General features: G+C 41.0%; 3 protein-coding genes across 2 annotated transcripts in view; all 3 read left to right on the plus strand.

Moving 5' to 3' along the window:
• LOC121718854 (zinc finger protein 665-like) overlaps positions 1 to 8,237 on the plus strand; it is a 1,212,449-nt gene that overhangs the window by 381,365 nt on the left and 822,847 nt on the right.
• The window catches only part of LOC121718796 (NACHT, LRR and PYD domains-containing protein 3-like), an 800,724-nt gene that overhangs the window by 328,944 nt on the left and 463,543 nt on the right, over positions 1 to 8,237 (plus strand). The gene's annotated exons all lie outside the window — the stretch shown is intronic.
• The window catches only part of LOC121718792 (protein NLRC5-like), a 787,595-nt gene that overhangs the window by 230,347 nt on the left and 549,011 nt on the right, over positions 1 to 8,237 (plus strand). The gene's annotated exons all lie outside the window — the stretch shown is intronic.

The raw sequence follows: 8,237 nt of genomic DNA on the forward strand, positions 1-8,237 counted from the left end.
AAAACAATTTAGAAGGTAGAGCACAATAACGAAAAGTGCATCAGTGAGTGCCGGTTTTACACAGTCAAGAGTCAGTTCTAGACAGGTGATAAGTGCTGGGATTAGGAAGGCTAGTTTTAAGCCGTGCTACAAGAGGAGATGTCCTCGAAAGCGCTGGCCTTCGGGAGATTTGTGAAGACGGAGGGATGACCCCCCTCCAGTATGAACTGGAAACATGATCCACACGATTGCGTGATTCCGTGAACCGGCACTGCCATCCCTGTAAGAAAGTAGATGTTAGTGTGATATGTGGAACTGCTTCTCCATTGATGAACTGCATCCCCTCAACGGAAGAGGGGAGGCATGATGCACCTGCAGGGGTTAGCAAATTAAAGATTGGGAGGAAAATGTAAAAGGAACTTGCACGTCCTCCCTGGCGCGATCACTTCGGGTGAGCATATCTGCCAAAAACAAAACAGCCAAGGCAAAATAGGAGAATGGAAATTAGAGTACACCTTTGCAGAGGATCCTGCTAAAACGGCAATTTGAGTCAGCAATCAATGTGACTGATGGCGTGACTAGATGGGCTGAAATCACACGGACACGCAGAGACCCGTTGTGTCTAAAGAGAGTGCATGAAGGGCGCGGCGTTGGCCTGAAGGAGACTTGAGTCTGCCAGTGATGATGGACCGCTCCGTTTGACCTGCGAGAAGGAAGGAGTGGTTAGACAGGCGACATGTAGCATCGTCATCGGTAAAACAACCAGCCAACGGCTACGTTGGTAGTCGTAGTTCTTATCTTCAAATGTGTTCTTAAGTGACACCGCGAAAAATTATTGCATGGTGCAACAATCTAATCTTAAAATAATTACAATTATTTATGTCTCTGTGTGGTATATAACCTAGGCTACTTGGGATGCTTACATGCAGATGTCAAAGTGTTTCTATTTTCGTATTGATGTGAATTAATGTGTAGATCTGAAGTTTAAATGGTAGGCCTGTGACGTGCAGTCACCTGACATCACCGTCAAATCAGAGGATATTTCAGAACTATTAACGTGGACAGCTCCCCTTAAGAGCATCTTAAGAGCAGTGCACGCGCGTTCACGCTACGAGCATGTTCGGGAAACATTCGGAAAAACCAAACGAACGATCGTAAGATGAATCGTAGAAAACCCTCGTAAGAGCGTCTGGGTCCTGGGCCCAGTTTCCCGATAACGACGGAGACACGCTCTTACGAGGGTTTTCTACGATTCATCTTACGATCTTACGAGCTGCAACATAAAATGGAGACGGAAATTTATAACGGAGTTTATAAAAAAATAATTTCAATTAAAAAAAATAATGATTTGGATTTAAGGGGTTAAACATCAATTTATATTAACGTTCTCATACACATGCACACACACACATTGTATGTACATATATATCCCTATTGCATGGGGTTGCCATATGGGAACAATTGATTTATCTTAGTGTTTCTAATTGGTAGTAACACAAAACCTATATTTTACTATTTAAGTGTGAAAAAGGGGATTTAAGTATTTAAAAAAAAATGTAGGTGCATGATGAGGATATATGTCTCTCTGTGTGTACGGCATGGATTTGCACACTTTCTGAAGGGGACTACTTGGGTGGATGGTTCACAAAACCCACGGTTCGGTTCGTACCTCGGTTTTAAGGTCACTGTTTTCAGTTCTGTATGGTTCTTGTTATTTTTATTAAGGGGAGGGCTCTGTGACAATGCGGTCTCACTACAGTTGTATTATGTCCTCTGACTGTAATAGAACCCTATGAATTTGGGAAATGAAAGTAATATAAATGAAATAAAGTCATGTAAATTATGACATTATTTAATATAAACATTGGTTTAGATAAAAACAATTACTTTATGTCCGTAAAGGAAGGCTATTTATTCTCCAAGACGGACGGCAATATGACAATATCACCATGACATTATCACTTTATTGACCAAAATACAGTTGAATTTGTATTTTAACTAGATGTATCAGAGCATAAATAATGCACGCTTAATTTAGTTCATTTCTAAAAGATTTGTAATGAAATAAAAAGAAATTCACATGATCAGTAGCCTAATAAGAGAGGAAAAAAAACAAACACAGGTGAACTGTGGGAACAGCTGTCATTCGTTCCTCTTCAGGTTTGATGTCAAATAATAGTAGACTAACGTTAAAGGTGCAGACAGGGATTTAGCAGGAAGCCGTGTTTTTTTGTGTTTATGTTTTTGTTTAAATTTATTAGCAGATGGTGCTTGGTTTACAATTTAACAGCACCACTACTGGAGAAAAATTCTAGGGGAAACCCTGTATGAATATATAAATTAAAACTTTACAAGAATTTAACTGAATTTTACAACCACAATATATGTATAATTAGATTGTATTACACTTGTGCTACACATAAGGTAACATATGCACTAATGCCTCATTCACACCAGATACGTGGTGTGTGTGTTCCGTCACAGCTGTGGCATGGTTGTGTGTGTGTGTGATTTCAGACTTGGCAGGTGTCTTGCTACGGGTACCAGTAAGTGCAGTGTCAAGTTTGGCATTGTTTGGATAAGAAATGCAAAATATATTGTTAAATATATTGGTATGAGAAGCACACGTTGGGTTTCTCTGCTGTACATAGCCACTCCCCCTCTCACACAGCACAGTGCAGGACCAGAGACAGAGAGGATATGGGCACAGCATGGGTCAAGTTGTTTGGATGATTATCATGTCTGATTGTCAACAATAAAGACTCCCTGTATGCAGTTTGCTTCTATATCATTAAGCTATTCAGAACATAGCCTTACATCAAGGCTTTAGGCTTATGTCATTTCGATCAGCTACAGACAACGAGTGGCAGACAGAGTGTGTCACTTACGCTAGAGCAGGGGTTCTCAACCTTTTTGGCAGGTGACCCTTTTTTGATTTCACAAAACGTTGGTGACCCCAATCATTCATATGTTGCGCGAGAGAGCGCAACTCATCTCTGCTGTAACATGCAGACGAGAGCGGTTCTTTAATTTTCCCCAAATGTCCTTATGCGTTGTTTTGCTATTTTATTTTGAACATTGATCATGCATAATTCTGTCAATCAAACGTCATGCGGCCTGTCTAAGTTTATTTTTACTTACCTAGATTATAATACAGGATCCGTTACGTAACTTGAATATCATGGTTTTTAATATTGTTTTATTTAATGTATGTATATTTTAATGTAGGCCTAATATACTGGTCAATTGTAAGATACCCAGTATCTCAGGTCTCTGCTGTAACATCCAGAAGAGAGCGGTTCTTTCATTTTCCCTAAATGTCCTTGCGCGCCTGGTTGTTTTGCTATTTTATTTCGAACATTGATCAAGCATAATTCCGTCAATCAAATATCTCATGTGGCCTGTCTAAGTTTATTTTTACTTAGCTAGATTATAATGCAGGATCTGTAACTTAACTTGAATATCATGGTTTTTAATATATTTTTTTTAATGTATGTATATTTTACTGTAATGTACTGGTCAGTTTTACCAAAGTTGGGAAACAATGGGCTAGAGATTGTTGAGTCACATTGTTGCAAATTTCATAGGATGATGCATCATTCCACAAAATGGTTTGTCTTCTCTATCAGGAAGTTAGTCAGTAAGCTTAACAATAAACATATAGCCTTAACTCAAAACAGCTGTTATAGGCTTATGTCATTTTGATCTGTAAAAATGTCACATGCAGCCATGCCTAAATTCTGCTTACTGCACATTAATCATAGGCTAATATATTATAATATAATATTCAGTATTGAATGCTTAGGAATGATGTTTTCCCCTACCGTACTATTTGTAAGCAGGTGTAGCCTACCTGCGGACATGTAAGTGCTACAGGTTTTCCACAGAAATGGCATGTTTGAACGGGCACTGCACTAGTTATATTGAAATAACAGAATAAGGATACGTTTATCACTACAAACTCAGCGGAGTGTTGCAAATGCAGAAACTGTTTATCTGAAATAATATGGCAGCTTGCGGATAGAGAACAACATGACGATAAAAACAGTTAAATGATGAAACTGAATATTGAGAATTGAAATGCAAAATGAATTGACATTTGAATTTTGAGACTGAAGTACCATGGCAAAATGGAATGCAAATCAATCCATGTTTATTCTATTTTTTAACCAAAATTATTCAAATTGATTTTAGGATTGCATTGTCACTTTGCAGATTAAAATACAATTTGATGGAAATTATTGCAAATTGCAATATTAAATTGCATAATGTAATGTATTTTAGAATTGCAGATTGCATTCTCAATCTCATTTGAATTATGCAACATATATGCTTCCATACATTAGGTGTGTAAATGCAACCCAGATCACACTGTTCCCAGTGTTGGGAAAGTTCACTTTCTACGTGAACTAGTTCAAAGTTCAGTTCACAAATTTAAAAATGAACTAGTTCAGTTCACAGTTCATAATTCAAAATTTTGAACTAAGTTCACAATTTCCAAACTAGTGATGAACTAGTAGTTCTTTTTTTTCATATGTTGCTGCGAGCTATTATTTTTCAAAATTATTGCCACATCCCATATAGAATGCAGTTAATTTGGGTTGAGGATCTGTCTCGACAGTCTTTTGATTTGTTATTGGCTTGCACATACCTTGAAAGGCTAGCCAGGTGCTTCAGTTCAATGTGCCGTTTCAGGTTTGCTGTGGATGTGACTGATGTGCAGGCAAAGTTTGTACAGAAATGTACGATTTTTCCCATCCTCACTGACCTTGTCATAAAACTTGTTTTAAATGATCATATGAGGCCCCTTTGCTGCTTTGTCGTCTACATCAGCCTTTCTCAAACTTCTTTGACCTGAGGCCCAGTCAAGGCATACTTTGGGGTCATAGGGCCCACCTACATGAACCCAGCCCCCATCAAATTATTATAACAATATCACAATTATTATTATTTTTATACTATATTGCTATACATGCACTTCAGTCAATGTTTAAAGTGCTAAGATTGCTCACAAAAGTTTGTGAAAACATGCACATCAGAGTACTGCTTTACTAATGTAAAATATAATATGGCCTACAGTAGTTTCATTATTTTTGCATTGTTGCATGATGTTTGCATTAGAAATACTTCTCAAAACAACAGCAATTATATGGGTGCCATTGTTTTGGGATGTTTCCCTCATGCAAGCATCATACACTGATAGAATAGTTATAGTCTGTGCTCTGATTTTTTTTATGGAAGTTGCATAAATCCACGTCGTTCTATTAAATGTCGTTTCATAATGATTGAAGCTTAGCTTTGCTACCAACGTGCACACGCATGCATTGAATCATACTACGACTTAATTCTATGCCTCTATGTTTGATGACACCAAATCAACAAGTATTTCCTACAAATTGCAGAAACGTTTGTTTTCTTTTTCTGTCCGCGGTTCCTTGTTCCACCTTGAGAAGGTGGAACAGAAGCTGCAGGAAAACAACTTGAAGGAGACATGGGACTGCATGAAGGTTATCACTGACCTGAAGAAGAACAGCAGCTCTGTGGAGGGGGACCTGCACAGGGCGAACCAGTTGAACCACTTCTACAACAGGTTTGACTCCCCTGCTCCAGCTCCAATGGCGGTGGTCTGTCCACCAGCCCCCACCCTCACACCCCCTCAATACCAGCACAACACTCACCTCCATCATCACAGGCTATTGTACCCCCACCATCACTGGATTTTGCCCCCCTCCCCCACATGGTGATCACGAACAATGAGGTGACAATGACCTCAGTCAACAGCCATCAGACACACAGATCCCAGATGCACCCCTCCCCCTCCCCTCCCTTTACACCCCTCACCATTACAAAGGATCAAGTGACAGTCCAACTTAAGAAATTGCGCAGCAATAAAGCAGCTGGGCCTGACAGACTGTGCCCAAGGCTACTCAAGGCCTGTGCTGCTGAACTGGGGGAACCACTGAAGCACATCTTCAATTTGAGCCTACGCCTTGGACAAGTTCCAACACTGTGGAAGACATCATGTCTCACCCCTGTCCCTAAGAAGCCACACCCTAGTGAGCTTAATGACTACAGACCTGTCGCTCTTACATCACATGTGATGAAGACAATGGAGCGATTGGTCTTAGGCATGCTCAGACCCCAGGTACGCCATGCACTAGACCCGTTACAGTTTGCTTACCAGGAGAAAGTGGGCGTGGACGATGCCATCACTTATCTTCTACACAGGACACATTCCCACCTGGACAAGGGGGAAAGTGCTGTGAGAATCATGTTCTTTGATTTCTCAAGTGCTTTTAACACCATCCAGCCCCTCAGATTGGGAGACAAGCTTTTGCAGATGGGTGTGGACGCTCACCTGGTAACCTGGATTACAGATTACCTGACCGAGCGACCACAGTTCGTCAGACTGAAGAACTGTCTCTCTGACACTGTGATCTGCAGCACCGGAGAGCCACAGGGAACTGTGCTCTCTCCAGTCCTGTTCACCCTGTACACATCTGACTTCTGCTACAACACCGAGTCATGCCACATGCAGAAGTTTTCTGATGATACTGCAATTGTGGGGTGTATCAGGAACGGGCAGGAGGAGGAGTACAGGAGCCTGGTGGAGGACTTTGTGCAATGGTGCAAACTCAATCATCTTCAACTTAACACTTCAAAGACCAAGGAGATGGTGGTGGATTTCCGCAGGTCTAAGCCCACTCTGCTACCAGTTCACATTGATGGGGTCAATGTGGAGGTGGTTAGCACCTACAAGTATCTGGGTCTCCACCTGGACAATAAACTGGACTGGTCAGCCAACACTGATGCACTAAACAAGAAAAGGCAGAGCAGGCTGTACTTCCTGAGGAGGCTGCGGTCCTTCAATGTGTGCAGTAAGCTCCTCAGGATGTTCTTCCAGTCTGTTGTTGCCAGCGTCCTCTTCTATGCAGTAGTATGCTGGGGTGGAAGCACAAGGAAGAAGGATGTGGGGCGAATTGACAGGCTGGTAAGGAAAGCTGGCTCTGTAGTGGGAGCTGAACTGGAGTGTATCACTTCACTATCTGACAAAAGGACCCTGAACAAACTGATCAACATCTTGGACAATGAGTGTCACCCACTCCACAGCACTATTGTTAAACAGAAGAGCCTGATCAGCTGGAGACTTCGCTCACTGCCTTGCACAACTGACAGACTGAGAAAGTAATTTGTCCCCAGGGCAATTGAACTGTTCAATGCCTCACTTAAGGGAAGAGGAGAGATAGACTTCTCTGCATAGTCTGTCTGCCTCTTCATCCCCTCCATGTTTGGTACTGTCTGTCCACTAGCCACTTGTACCACTGTCTTTATGCCTCACTGTTTGCGTGCTATATTAGCACATTAGCACATATGCATAACCCCCCCCCCCCCCCTCCATGCCACAGCCGAACTGTGGCCACACTTATACATTTTCTTAAATAGTTAAATATATAGATATATAGACTTTCCTTTACTTTATTTCTGCATTGTTGCACTGTTGACTTACTCATTTGCACTATCACCATGACCACTATCACCATTGCACTACCACCATTACACTCATTCACACAGAGCACCTTAGAGCACCTTACCATACCTTACTATGCACAGAGAATCACAGGCTCAGTCCCTGCCTCAGTCATTGCAAGCGCCTCTGATTTATTAATCACCACTATGTGGATACTGTTTTTAGAATAGATTTAGATTAAGTGTTAGTATAATTTGTAATTTTGTTATTTGTATTTTAGTATATTTTTATATATTGTATTAAGTGTTAGTATAATTTGTATTTTAGTATATTTAGCATATTCTTTATCTTCTACTGTCCTTACTGCTTAGTTGTGTTTTTATATTATATACTTTAATTACTCTTCTGCTGTTAAAGAATGTGTTTGTCTTGTATGTATGCTGCTGAGACCTTGAATTTCCCCTGGGGATCAATAAAGTATCTATCTATCTATCAATTGCGCAGCAAATTATCAGACGATGCCCCGGAATTCACTCTGCAGACCAGCATTGTCCACGTTGCGGACTGCGGCCATAGACTGCGGCCCATAGTTTGAGTAATGGTGACCTGCATGCTGCCATATTAAGGCCTTTTAACGGTGTGTTTTAGCCGGGTTTTCGCGTGGAAGGCTCTGTAGAAATCTGGCACAACTGAAAGAGCGTGCCGTTCACAGACACCAGAATGAACGAGTTCATAGTAACGTTCATCAGGCAGTAATACAGTAAGTCTACAGTACAGTTCACGTTCGCTC

This window comes from Alosa sapidissima, chromosome 9 (assembly GCF_018492685.1).
Source record: "Alosa sapidissima isolate fAloSap1 chromosome 9, fAloSap1.pri, whole genome shotgun sequence".
Classification (NCBI taxonomy): Eukaryota; Metazoa; Chordata; class Actinopteri; order Clupeiformes; family Clupeidae; genus Alosa; species Alosa sapidissima.